The 15,002-nt window shown below is 39.6% G+C and overlaps 1 non-coding gene and 1 pseudogene across 1 annotated transcript; one reads left to right on the top strand and one right to left on the bottom strand.

Annotated features, from left to right (window-relative positions):
- The window catches only part of LOC119721443, a 34,729-nt pseudogene extending 23,022 nt beyond the window's left edge, over nucleotides 1–11,707 (bottom strand).
- On the top strand, nucleotides 5,056–5,275 carry LOC119721684. The gene has a single exon (XR_005270276.1). It is a non-coding gene; the product is annotated as a small nucleolar RNA U3 (small nucleolar RNA).
- Nucleotides 11,708–15,002: the final 3,295 nt, after the last annotated feature.

Consider the following 15,002-nt stretch of genomic DNA (forward strand, 5'->3'; position numbering starts at 1 on the left):
AACAGAGAAAAAAACATGCAAAACCTTTGGATGACGAAATACGATTTCGTCAATAGAACTATCGTATACATTTCTAGATTTCTTTTAAATGACAGCAAGCCAGACGGAATAATCTAAAAGGGGTGTTTTGTACCAGTACGATCCGTAATGCAACAAACATTTTACTAATAATTCGATCGCTAGGTTACTTTGGGATAAATGCAATGATCCCATCTGCCTTTAATTTTGGGCTTAACTACGGAAATAATATGCAACCGACGATCATTTTGACGGTTAACTTCCTGAAAGATTTTAAGGATGGTATGGTCAATGCCTGTAGGTAGCTCGAATCACGACTGAGATAGGGACATGCTGTGCTGCTAACGGCTTACACAAGCTATATGGTTTTTTTGGGGCGGAAATGTTGGCTCATGGCTCGGTCCTATCCTGAAACGGTACCCAATTTGACAAAATGGAAAACTACCGACGCATTTTACTGATATGAAACTTATGAACCTGTTTCACTTCCAAAGCCTGATTTCTTGAAGTCGTACTTGCTCAGCTCACTGTACCAATTGTCGCACGCTTCCTTGCCTGCATAAGAGTAAGAGAAGATTGAAGAAAATATTAAAGGGCCCATGTAATGTATCTGTTTTAAATGCAATCCTTAAAAAAAAACACCTCTGTATCCCACGTAACTTTTTTTTCAATTTTCGCTTTGCTATTTTAAGGGTCTGTTAGCTTTTATCCTACAGCAAGAATTGCAATATTCATAAGCAAAAGTGATATGTCATTTCAGGCCTTAACCTCAATGTTGCAGCAAAATTGCCAGAATTGTTGATGTTTTGGTATCGTAACGTTTCTTTTCTTTGGTGATTTGTTGTTGTTTCGGTACATGACAGTGTGGGAAAAAAGCAAAGTTTTCAATAAACAACTTGTTTGGGTTCACAATTTGAACAGTGCAGAAAAATGCAATGATTTTTTTTTTAAAGAAAGCATGTTTATTTACATTTTACAATACAGGACACGTGCAAAAGAGGCTTGATTAGTTGTTATGGCCGTCGGCATACCGCATGGTATCTTAGTTCAAAGGGATTATTTTTTTCGTTCTTGTGGATGTATTTTTGTGGAAATATACACATGTGTATACGTACCTGAGTATTCGGTAGTGGCGGATGAATAATGCATCATGATGTTCTCGCCGGTGTTATCACTCCGCTTGCTGTGCTCAAACTTGTCTTTCTTGGCCAGGCGTTTTGCCCAATCAACGGCGCTCTTGCAGAGCTCTTCGGACATCCTCAGCGAATCAACTCTGTGCTTAGATCGGTACTCGTTATGGACGCGGAGGGCGTCTCTCTGGAACTTCTGCTGCTCGGAATCGGATACCTTCTGGCGGGTCTTGCCGCCTTCTTTCTTTTTGTGGAACCCGAACTGCGGTTGAAACAAAAACAATTTCGAAAAATTGTTAAAAATTCAAGGAGGCAGTATCCTGGTATCATAGTGACCTGCTATACGCGCGCTAGGGCAGGGGTCCAAATGCTACAGGTTACGGGTTTCAATCCCCGATATCTTACATCTTTTCCCCTAAAAGGTAAATTTCCTTTCTTAAATTGTGTTTAATCAAGCGCTACCGATGGAAGAAATTACACTTTTCTCTGATTATGGCTCTGGAGGATTTGTTTCAAAGGAATTTAAGTCTGAGACCTGTATTCCGTTACAACTGACCATGGGCGTCGCGAGGGGGGGGGGGGGGGGGCAAGGGGGGGGGCACTTGCCCCCCCCCCCCCCTGGAAAAGAAAAAAAAAGAAAAGAAAAAGAGGCGCGAAGACAAAGTGGTGTAAATTTAATGAGTTGGGGGGGGGGCAAAATGTCCCTGCCCCCCTCTAAAACTGCTAAATCGAGAATGTGTTGAGAAATACAAGCATTTTTTGGCAAAAAAATTGTTTTGCCCCCCTCTAGAAAAAATCCTGGCGACGCCCATGCAACTGACACATGCTCATTATGGTCATGTTGGAGGCAGAAAAAGTAATTGCTTTCCAGAACTGCGATTTTGTTACAATGAGGAAGTACATGTATGCAATAGCAGCGGATCATTTTCCTGGTTCTCAACAACATCTACTACACTTTACATCTCAGCGAGCATATCCATACACCGAACGTCATTATTGTCTAGAAAATACGTTTTTTTATGTAAATGAATTGGCTAAGAGGAAACGGGCCTCCTGTAGAGAATGCCTTCGGCCACAGACGTAGGTGAAAGTGTCTGCATCTAATCACATCGTGACGTCATCATCTTTTCAAAGTAAATGTGACTTATCTGACTTAAGTCTGACTATCTGACAAAAACCCCTATATTTCTTCCCTTGTTATTTGGGATGCACTTTAAAGGGCCTGTGCAGTGTAATTTGTTGAATGCAATCCTTGAAAATGCACCTCCATGTCCCATTTAATCATTACTTTCAATTTTCGTTTTACCATTTTCAAGGGTACTTCGGCGCCTTTTTGGTTTGTACGCTAATGCAAATTTCCATATTCATGAGCAAAAGTATCATAATTAATTCAGCACCAAAGCATGCCAACATGTTGGATCTTTTCCTGTCGTAAATTTTCTTCTCTTTTTTTGTGGTGATTCGTTATTGTGTCATACGTACACGACAGGAAGCCAGTGAGCAAACTCTTCCCGAAGATGATTTCAATGACCAAATTTTTTCGATTCCCAATTTGAACAGGAAACCGAGAAATTGAACAGTGTCTTCCGGAAATGACCTCACGGCAACATCGCTCTCAGTTGTCCGGAAAAGCATGCATGGAAACATTTAAATGTTTATGAAGTGTACTTTTCAACAAAATAAACCAATAAGGAATTTCAAATAGTTTTCATTTAAGAGGAGGAAAAGTTGCACATAATATATTCACATGAACCCTTTAAGCAAAACAGTAACCGATGAAAGCTCGAGAAAGTCAGCCAAGATCTGGATAGAAGACCTTAACACTACTTGCCTTGCTTTTTTTGGTCCCATCATCACTGCTACTGCTGCTGCTGCTGCTGCTACTGGAGCTAGTCGACCCTTTCCTGGTGCGGGCCTTGTCCTTCTTCTTGTCCTTGGAGACGGTGCTTCCTAGGGGGAAGACGTTCTCCTTGAACCGGCTCATCATGTTGCCGGCCGGTCGGTAGTTGGCCACCACGAACACCTTGCCGTTACCGGCCACCGCTTTGCCGATGCCAAGCTCCTTAGAGTCTTTCCAGACAACTTGGCTGAAATGGCCTGAATGACGACAAAATACATTTGATTTGATATGATTTAAAAATTGTGATCCCTGCGATATGTTTATTATTTTTTTTCACTTGCTATTTTCCTATACAGGGTGAGTCAAAAAAACAAAACCCAAATGGCAGGACCAATTGTCGAGTGAAGTTTTGCTTGTAGCACTTATAAAATAACATAAAAGCCACATCAATGAGTTTTCTTTTAGTACAAGAATCATTCAAATCACTACTTTTCAAGTTAGGGGATTTTGAACACAAACCCGTTTTAAAAGTCTGTCCACGGATACAAAAAATAATTGTTCTTTCACACATCCCTATGTGAAATGTTTTCGTCTTGCTGAAAAAGCACTTACCTTTTTGGTGATCCATGGGCAGAACTTTAAATCGGGATTCGTTTTCAAAATTCCTTTCAAGGATTATTGTACTGAAAGAAAGCTTATTGATTCGGCTTTCACATCCTATAATTTTGAAAGTGCTTCAGGCAAAACCTCATTCAGGAATTGGTCCTGCCATTCGAGTTTCATTTTTTGTACTCACTCTGCATAGCAATATAAATGTTATTCACTTTTGAATGAGACATCAAACGAATGAAATCCACTGACATTCAGTTATTGAATTGTTTCTTCACAAAACTTGGATTATTAGCTACAAGACAATAATTCGGCTCTCTCAGGGCGGATTCACCTGTGCGCAAAATGAAATCTTTTTTTTTCAGAGGGCTTCAGACGCCCCAAATCAGATTAAAGTAGTATTTTGTTTCCATCAAAACAAAACATAGAAATTGAAAATTCGTTAGGAGAAAACAAGTTCTTTTGAAGAGCACGGGGCACCATATTTAAGTTTACAAAATACGCCAATACTTCAGATGTTTGGAGAGGGAGGATGGAAAGGGAATACATTCATTCCCCCCCCCCCCCCCTCGTGCTTAACCACATTCATTCCCGGCTTTTTTTTTTTTGGGGGGGGAGGGGTGTAACATGCCGGCTCATGTTAAAGTCGATTGAGAAGCGAGAAGTCCCGAGCCATTCACGGCAACATTCTTGCGCGTGAAACGTTCCCAGTGCTATTTTCGAGTTTCATCCCTTAAAATAGATACCAAATAGATACAAGATTTTCTAAATTGCAATTATTTTTTCTAGCAATACAAAAGTTATTCATTTTTGAATGAGCCATCGGGCATAATATTGGCACAAAAGCATTCGTTTTAAAATGCACCTTCTGCAATCACAGAAAATGACGGATGTGTTGGGTTGTAGCACTTTATTATACCTGTACGGTGTTTCATGACATGTAGTTTGCAAGGAGGTACTGTAGTACTATTATTATACTACATGATACACGAGTGCCTACTCGTATGCAGCATGTATTTACATGTACATGTACACGTACATGTACATCCATGTACATGTATAGTTGTACAACATGTACATGTACGTGTATATAAAATTACATATCAATACGGTCCGTCGCGTGCGCAGCAGATACTAATAGTGCCCGCCCCATGGCCCGCCCACACAACGACACTGACTGTGAATTATTCATTAGACCTTTGACCGTTCGCCAACTTAGCAGTTCAGTGCGTTGACATCGTCAAAAATGTCTGCGTTTCACCACTCGTGATTTAAATTATACAAGTATATTAAACACAACATATAAGCGTTTTATTATTAATTGTTTTGGTACACACAACAAATGAAAAGGAGTTTTAAGTGGCCATCAATCTGTTCTGAAAAATCAACGAATTTGCGTTACTGTGATTTCTATGTAGTTGAAATGAGAACAGACCCTAATTTTCAGTTGTATAAGTTAAGATCATACTTTTAGGGATCATTTCTATAGTATGTATCTCCTTTCGCAATCGTACACTTGTACGGTGCTTCGTCAACCACGATGACGAGCTACAGTGCTCCCCTCTGAGCGCGAAGCGGGTCTCGGGTGCTACCTTCGGGTTTCCTGCCCTTGGCCATTGATGAACGTTCCTCCTCCCCTTAAGTGGGAGCAGGAGGAGGGGAACACATTCTGAGTGGTTGCTTTTTTTCTCAAATCCAAAATCAGAAATGAAATTGCTCTTAGCGCTAGCTTAAACACCGTTGAAGCATAAATCTTTTAAAAGTTTACACTCTTGTTAAACTTGTCTTATTTGGCTTAACCAGACTTATTAATTTCTGTTCATCCATCATACGTATGCGGCCTGGTCTGCGTTTTAAATTGGAATATTATTGAGGTGTACGGGCACGTGCAAGAAACATTGTTTTAGTGGAATCAATGAAACGCACCTTTGTATGTGTCCCATTACCTAATAATTTCAACCGTTCATCGGCCGTCCATTTTGAGGGACTCTCAGGGCAGTATGCTTTGGTGTTCATTCATGCCATCTTAGCAGAGTTGTAGCACTCATCTTTCTTGAGCATTAAATTGCCAGAATGTTCGTTTTTTCTAATGTCAAACTTCTATTATCATGTCAATTTTCTAACACTGAATTGGGACGTGAAACCCGTCAGAAAGCAACTGACAAGGCAAAAGTAGTAAAGCTGGTCCCAGAGGGCGTAAACTTATATTCAACTGATTCGAATGGCTGTTCATTAGAAATCCGTTCATGCATCGGATGATCTACACAATGGGCCGGATTTAGCCCATTTATTGGCTACACGGGGTAATCCTATGCAATAGTACTGCCCGGTTCATCAGCGGCAGTCAGTCAGGGAGTCTTCGTTGAGTGAGATTGATACAGAGAAAACATGGACTGGCCCTCTGGGACAGGCAAAAATAAGTAAATTCTGAGATCCGTGTAGTTTATACAACTAGTCGACAATCTTTTACAGGTAATATATAACATTTGCTTTTGCTGTAATTTTCAGAAATGGGTAGATTTGGGGGTCAGTATTTCATAGCAAATATTATTACCCTGACCTGTTTAAATTTATATGTTCATAGATGCTGAAAAAAAACCACAAAAAGGTTGTTCTTGTAGTCTGATGTTATAGACGTTGGGGAATTGTCAGGTCAGGGAACCAGACTAGCTGCCTTGCACCAGGTTTTGGATGTGTAACCGATTGCAAACAACATGTTGACTAACTAAATTGTGTAAATTGGGGACGCTATTTGAAAAAAAAACAGGGTTTTTTTGCAAGCAACGATTGTCGGCCGGCCATCATTGGAAATTGATTTTAAAAAATCCACTTTTCTTGAAAATGACAGCACAGCAAGTGCCATGATTTTTACAGGATGCTAGAGACTTTCAGTCAAGTAAAGTTTTATAATAATTTAGTAGTTTTGTTTTTTGATGTAGGCCTACACAGTAATGCTAAACTGACAGAGCACAATGGTTGTTAATTATTAAGTGCCCTTTCAAAACCTCATTTTTTCCCATGAAGTCCGCGGGGACGGTTAGATGTGCAAAATATGTTTTTGGGTGCAATTCATGTGCAGGACATTAATGGGTGCTTACCTGTTCCAGAGCGGAAGCCGGGGTTGTTGAAATTGTAATCCTTGACCTCAGAATACCATTGGTCAGTCGCCTGCTGGCCTGGCAAATCAGAGGCGAAGAAGTGAAACAAAAGTTACAATGACTAGGGAAGCACTGTCAACTGATCATGGTGTTTACACGACATTGAAAATAAATAAATTATACAACGAAAAGTTCCGAACCAGTGGAGTAATTGGGAGGGTCCCCATCCCACCCCTTGTGCCCCCGCTCTATACTTTTTTTTTACTATGACAAGTGACCATTGAACGCCGTCCTCCAGAAAATGAGGACTCCAAGTTTCCCCCGCAAATGGGACCCCGTTTTCGCTACTGCACTAAAATACTGTTGCAACAAGAGTGAAAACCCACCCTGAAAATACTTGTCCGCCTTAATGGCTCGTTGAAAGAGTGGACGTTTCACTCTAAAGTGTGAATTTTCTGTTCCGCTCCATAGGCAATTGCCGCATATCCCACATTTTCAGGAAACAAAATGATCAGGGGTCTTTCTGCTTTTCGAAGCCAGATAAAGATAGACTTAAAGCCAGAAGAATGATTTTGTTTTATAATTTGCTACCCCCAGATTTGTGCGACCCTCCGTTCTGAAGATAAAGGAATTTACTGCCAAAAAAATGCTATCTTTGTGGTCAATTCCCCACGTTAAAGCATGTGTGAAAATTTTCGGATGAGCAGATGCGCGCTACTTTTCATTATGGTTTGAGAGTTGTTTGCATTTAGAGAATAATTATTATGATTTACATAGCACAATCTTAATTTTTGACAAAAGCTGTATATGTACCCTCCATAATTAACCGCGGCCTCTACTAATGAGATATTGCCTGTGGTCAATGGTTTTCAATTTCTCAGTATCTTGTTCTGGAAACGTTAAAGTTTCTTTGATGGCATTATCAATGTTACCTGTGTACTCTGTTGTCTGGGAGTTGAAATTCATGGCAATGTTCTCCCCATACTCCTTGTTGTTGCTGTGCTTCAACGAATTACTGCTGGCCAGCTGATTGGCCCATTGCTGCGCGTGCGCAGAGAGGTCATCACTCAACTTCAGAGCCGGGACGCCATGTTTTTCTCGACACCTGTGAACCAACGCCATTGTTGTAAAAATGTAACAAGAAAACAATTACAAAACATCTCAACTGATGCTGATTAGTTCTCAATTAAATTTTAATCTGGACGGGGCAAGGCGAACATGACCTGTAATAAGCCTCTGTACTGATGACGTTACGCACTTTGTTTACATGTGCACTTTCCTATGGAGCCAGTGGGGGCCCACGGTCCACTGAGCACCATATGAAAGCACACACGTAAGCGAAGTGTGACGTCATCACTACAGAGGCTTGTATAGTGATTAGTATAGTGCTTGACTTTCATATCCCAATCATTAAATATGGAAATCACCTCGAGCTAATAGAGATTGCACAAGAATATTGCAAGAAATGCCCAACTAGTTCTTCCAACTATGACAATACACACCTTCATAGACTATTAAACATCAACGTCATACTTTACTTTTTAAGTACTTTTGTTTTAAACAGACAGTTAAGGTCACGGATATAACTTTAAACTCTCCAAATGTAAAAGAGTGAAAAACCACTCGAAGATGTGGCTCTTTAAAAAGAGTGCAGATTAATTCACTTTTTTGAGTGTTTTTTTCACAATGGCCCACAGTGAAAAACCACTCAAAAGAGGCAAACTTCACTCTAAAAGAGTGAAAAACCACTCGAAAAGAGTTGTCCCTCATAACACTCTGAAATTAGAGTGGTTTTCACTCTTTCACATATAGAGAGTAAAAAGACAAATCACCGAAACAATGTCTAACATCTACTATCGATAGGCCTAAGTTTGTCATGATGATAACAACTTTTTTGAAGACAAGTTGTCATAGTGGTCATACATTTTGAAACGAACCAGACGGTTAAAGTACAGTTTGCGAGAAAAGTGCAAATACATGTACATGTATATGTATAACAAAAAGTTCAAATATTATATTTTAACAAATTTCGACAGTTTCATACTTATTATGTGCCGAAAGTGCCTCTTTCTGGAAGGTCTTGAGGTCGTCCTTTTTCTTAAACATCTCAGAATAGGTGTACCTCCTGCAATGGAGAAAATTATTCTGAATTAATTCCCACGTAATTAGAAATGTTCCCCTTTCATGCTTGCTTTGTTATTGTTCTCCGAACAGTTCCAACCCTAACAATAGGTTTGCGTTTTAATCGCCTACCGGTTGCTTTTCCAAAGCAGAATTCCATAGGTCAAGTACTTTTGTAAAGAACTATTGCCGGCGCATTATTATCTTCACTGGATCCTGATAGTTGATTTCAATGAAAAGAAATTACTCCAGAACCGTCGGACAATTTGTCAAGGGCAGAACAATGGAGCTGTCAGTCAAACTGCGAAAGCCAACACCCATCAGCAATTTGAATTGACCCAAATTCCTAACTCCAAACACAGGTGACCCATCCTTCCTATGTCAGTTGCCGCGGTATTGTTCATTAGTCAACATTGCGCGATAAAAACGTCAATACTTGAACGAAGTTCACCTGGATGTTGTTTTGTGAGGGAATTGGGTTGACGTGTTTTTGAATTCGTGAAATTCCATATCTCGGTCCATTACTCGCAAATCCGATCACTTAGAATCCTTTTTTTGGTTATTCTGTCAACATGACTAATGAGATACATTGTTCTCCCTTGAACAATCGGGCTACAATTACGACTGGAAGGCTTGCGGTAACACCATGTAAATAATATCTATTTTGAGTTGTATGGTTCTGAGAAGCCTCCTTAGATCACATCTACTAAAATCTTATTCAAATAATTAGTTATAATTTATGAATCTAGATGTATATGCTCTCGTCTCATATCAGTTTTTGTTTCTTAGGTTGTTTCTTTGTGTGGCTGATAGATTAGGGTGCAAAAGCATGTCGCTTCACCTTATACATAATTGTTGTCGTAAATTTGTTTTAGTATAGGTTTCCCCAGCCAATTTTCCTGAAATGTTCATTCACTTCTGAAAATCAGTCATTCATTTTCGTCTGAATTTGAAAATCGCTCCGAACACGCGTTTCATCTTCGCTACCAGAGCATTTGATTCCATTTCAGTTTAATCAATTGGGGCCGTATCACAAGTCCGACGCCTCATAAGAGGCATACACTTTATTTGTTCCGCCTCATAGGTCCGACGCCTCATAAGTCCGACGCCTGTGACGTCGGAAAAACGATGCGTTTAATTTGTCAGACCATTGCTTGTTATTCTACTTATATTTTTTTCAAAGGACAAATCTGCGATGGCCTATATAGCCAAATATCTTTCTCATAAACTGACTGTGTGCCTAATTCCATGCTTGTATCATCAAAACCATCATCCAATCACCTGTCTGCCGTAATACATGTACTGGATGTTCGGGGAAACGGCACATCGCATGCAACAACCAGTCCGAAACAACAGCAGTGTTGCATAGTAGATATGACAGTAGAAAACATATATGGTATACTCTCTTTTTATTTAGTTGCATACTCTTCGCCGTTGATATACCAGCACTCCATTAATGATCCATCTTTTTAAAGTTGGACAGATATCTGTCGTTTTTTGGTACTTCGACCACTTCGTTTTACACACTAGTGCATGCAAAACGCAACCGGCTAAAGGGACACTCACCACGTTACTTGGCTATATGTTTCAATGATGAACTTGTGAAATATGATTACGAAATATTGCTTGACCGACAAATGTTGGATTGATTAAAGAAATTCAGCAAATCAGACTTTATTTTCGACCATAATCACTTAGAGAGTTTTAAACTGTGAATTCCAACCTAGAACTAAGCTGATGAAATATTCAGGATTATCATCATCGCCAAAGTTCTTTTTTTTTTTTGGTCGGGTTTTTTTTTTTTGGGGGGGGGGGGGGAGGGAGAATGGTCTAGATATAGTCGACCCGATTTTGTTCGCATGTACCTGAGATCTCTTTCCAACAACTTATCCGTAATAAATATAAGTTGTCTATTAATTAAGGTCCCGCAATTATTAACTGGAAGATAGTTTTCATGCTAATATAATATCATTTTTCAAGATTGTTTTAGCCAGGTAATGGACAAAACATCGGACAGGATTCGAACTCTGGTTTGTTATATAAACCCAAAACAAAACAACAAACAAAAACAAAACAAGCCTTACTCACAAACAAACAAACAAACAAATCCAACAAACGATACAGAATCCTAAGCGTCGATAAAAAAAAATACAATTCAAGATGAACATTAACACTTGCAGTCCTGCTAAAATTCCTGCCTGAGTAATATATTCATCTAAGAAGAAATTATCCGGAGTGTTTAATATTTTGTATGATTCATAGGATACTGAACTAAACATTTTCCAAGCATGTCCGAACCTAGGTAATAATCAAATACAGTACGCCCCCCCCCCCCCCAGGGCCTACAATATGCAAGATTTTACACTTTTTACAATTTTACGGTGATGCGTGACTGAAATTGAATGAAACTCATAGGGGTTTAGGCCAAGGACAAGGTGTTTCTACTCAACCAAAAAAAATCAACGTTGACTTCATGGTTTTGTATTCATTTCAAAAATAGTCAGGCGTACACGTTTTGGGGGACATACTGTATAGCGAGATAGAATAATACATTCACAATTTCGCGCAACCCCGGCCACACGAAAAGTGTATAATTTTCATACCTCGCAAAACACACGCCAGCACGCACCCACGCACACATTTATATAAGTCTTGAATGAGATGACAATATGGTCATTTATCTATTAACTTTTGTAAACAGACACGGCAAATATAATTATACGTACCTTTTTACGACAGCAAAGTCAGGTAAAACTACTAGAAATTCCTCCCAAACGTGGCGTAGTGTTTTAATTCCTGTCAGGGCTCACAGGCAAGTGGTTTATGATTTTTGGTCTTCCGGCATATTTTACCCGGCAGAAAGCTCTTCAGATCCAACCTGACCGGCTGGCCAATAGTATATTTACACGGCAAAGTGCAAACAAGTTGGAATATTTCCCTGTGATAAATAGGTAATTACGTGGGCTCCATGCACGTAGACTCTGTGTACACACAATTGTGTGTCGTAAAATACGACCATAACCCAACCCAAATAGGTGGGAACTTGGTTGCATTACTGAAGCCTAAAGTCAATAATGACCACAAACTCAATGGCGATTTTAGTGGAAAAGACAGGGTATGTATTTTGACTATAATGGTGATTGTAATGATATCTTGGCCAACAAACGTTTGCATTGTTTATTCGAATAACACTTGTCACAGTAGATGTCACTTTTATTGTTAATTGTAGGGGTTGTGTAAATCAAAACAGCTGTGCTGTTTCTTCAATTTATTAAAACATGACACACGTTCCAAACTTTTCAATCGAAGCAGGTCTCAATAAGAACTCGGTGAAATAAGCTCGTTTGCTAAGATGAGATTGAACAATGTACATGTTTCATCAGATTTTTTTGAATTAGCTCAGTGGTTTTATTTAGCCTGATGTCATTAATGGTACGTTTCATTAATGCGCCGCAGTGCAGCAGTCGTAAAGCCTTCGAACAGCGGCTATATTCGTTTGACACAATTCCCGAACCACGACATATAGTTACGCTTTGCGAAACTATTTTTATTCTACCATTTACTGAAATCTAGTCACCGGGTAGTCTTGCGCCAAGACTGGATTTCCTCTTATGCAGTCGGTCCGTGACAGGCTAGATCCATTTTGAACAATAAGATGAATCAAGTCCAGCCTTGGCAATATTGGCAGCGCTACCCAGCAAATCCCGAGCGTACCACACGTGCGCTGTATTGAAGCTAAAGCATGCGCGTCAGGTATGCTCGGAATGTTATGGGTGGTGCTGCCAATATTGCCAAAACTGGATTTGACTCATCTTGTTGATACCATCGCCGCGTTTGTTACGGGACTGGCTTAAGAAAAAAAAGTAGGTGAATAAGAATCCAGACTAGGACAAAGACTAGTCACAAGGCGGAAGGAATAAAAAAAAAATCACACAAGCCACGCAATCCTTTTAGCACAACAACGCAAACAATTCCCGCTACCTAGTAGCCACAAGTATGCATTATGCCTAAGCGTATCGTTTCAAGTTTATTGCTTGCTCGTGATTGGTTGAAAGGAGTCCCTCCCCGCTGACGTCATAAAGTCCATCCACTGTAATTTTCTGTTGATTGTGATCAGGCTTACAATCAAGGTTCCATGCAACTATTAATAATACACGGCACACCTTGCTTATGTGAGGTATGTGTGACTTGTATTTTAGACTACGCGCGAAGTTTCGCATACGTTTTGTACATTTCATTTTGCTGGAACATCATCTGGGGGTTCAAAGTCCAACAACTCACAATTTAAGTTTGAAGAGTCAGTTCAGACTGCAGAGTAGGCCTACTGTGGTAAGGTAAACACAAACAATGAGTAAACTTAAACTCTTATTGAAAAGCTGGACTGATGGAGATTCTAGGTATTGTGACAGTCATATACGCATAAGAAGGTATTAGTTTTTCTGGACTGGGTATTGTAAATTTAATATTAGGTTTTGTACTTCATTGACGTATAAGAATTGTATAAGGCCGAATAAAAAAAAAATGTTTCTCGTCCGGGTTTTCGAGAAAAAAAAGAGGAAGAGGGGCTTTTTTTTTTTTATTTTTTTATTTTTTTCAAGATGGCCGTCATTTTAACATTTCCTGCAACCGTTGGTGTTTCCACTGTTCAAAGACACTTTTAAAATGAAAGACAGGTTGGACAAGAGAACTGAACATATTTACAGTGTCATTTAGAGTTGTATTGGTCTATAATGACCAGCTTTAGATGCAAGAATTCCTTTTTTCCGATGAATTTGTGGACTTCTTCGGTGTTTTTTTTTACTGCATTTTTCAAAAATAACAAATAATAACAAAATCCAGGCGGCCTCCAAAAAAGAAGCGGGCGGGGACGAGAAACATGTTTTTTTTTTACTTTGCCTAATCAGTGTGCTTCCCTCGAATGAAAGTGAGAAAACCACTCTGGTGGGACTCGAACCCACGACTTCCTGCCTTCTATTGCAGACGTCTTACCACTCGTCTGTAAGACGTCTGCACCAGAAAACAGGAGGTCGTGGGTTCGAGTGATTTTTTTCTCACTTTCATTCGGGGGGGGGGGGACACACTGAATATACAGTGTTCATACTTTGTTGAAGGGCAAAACCTATTATTAATTTTAAAAAATGGCATTTTATGTTCATCAACCAACATGGTCATGAAGTAAACACACAATATGCACAGCTGTACAATGCACTCTATTGGTAGCTCATCTCACCTTTAAAACATTTAAGCGGTGACAGAAGACTTAGCTTTTATGGTGACAGAAGATTTGGCTGTTGTTTATATGAAATCAATGGTGTTCAGTCATCGATGACTGCAGGGATACAAGCAAGGTAACATGAACAACTGGCAAAGAATCTTCTGTAATATACGTTTATATTGTACATGTAATTTGTGTTCAAGCTTACAAAAAAGCACTTTGGATACACACTTAATTATTTGCTGCCCCCAATACAACACTCTGCCATTTCCGTATATGTTACCACGAGGCAATCTCACCTTGGGTTTTCCTCGCTTCGTCTTTGTAAGAAACCTCGTAATCAAAGTATATAACTGGATGAACGAGGCTGCATGCATATTGCGACATGTTTATTTTTTTATGACTGGGCACACCGTTATTTGCGATACACCTGTCCACCATCAGGCCCGGATTAAGTGTTTCGTAGGCCCTAGGCACCAGTGTTCCGAAGAATGGAGAAGGAAGGGGAAAGGAAGAGGGAATAAGAACAAAGTGGAGAATGTAAATAATAAACACCGCTGCTCAAAACTCCGCGAAGCTAAAATCCGGTTCTGAATCCCATGTCAAAACATTGTACATTCTGTCATGTCGGCACAAGCTGCCGCGCGAAGTCGCTTCATATACGGGGGTTGACGGCTACAGCTGTGCTTCTAAAAAATATAAAAATATTTAAAAATTCTTATAAGATTTAAATACACCCCCCCCCCTGCAGTCTGGGATCAGGGAACGGGCCAAGCGCAAAGGTACTGAGCATGTACATGCAGTTTTGCGACAATGAAATAAAAACATTATAACTAGATTGAATTTGGTATTTTCGAGCAATTTTAAAAATTAATTTCGAACGATTACAGTACAAGCTCTCAATATAACAAATTAATCATTCTTGCATTGCAATTGTCCTCCGATAGAAAAGAACGAAAATAAAACAAAAA

Source organism: Patiria miniata, unplaced genomic scaffold (assembly GCF_015706575.1).
Source record: "Patiria miniata isolate m_02_andy unplaced genomic scaffold, ASM1570657v1 HiC_scaffold_13, whole genome shotgun sequence".
Taxonomy (NCBI): Eukaryota; Metazoa; Echinodermata; class Asteroidea; order Valvatida; family Asterinidae; genus Patiria; species Patiria miniata.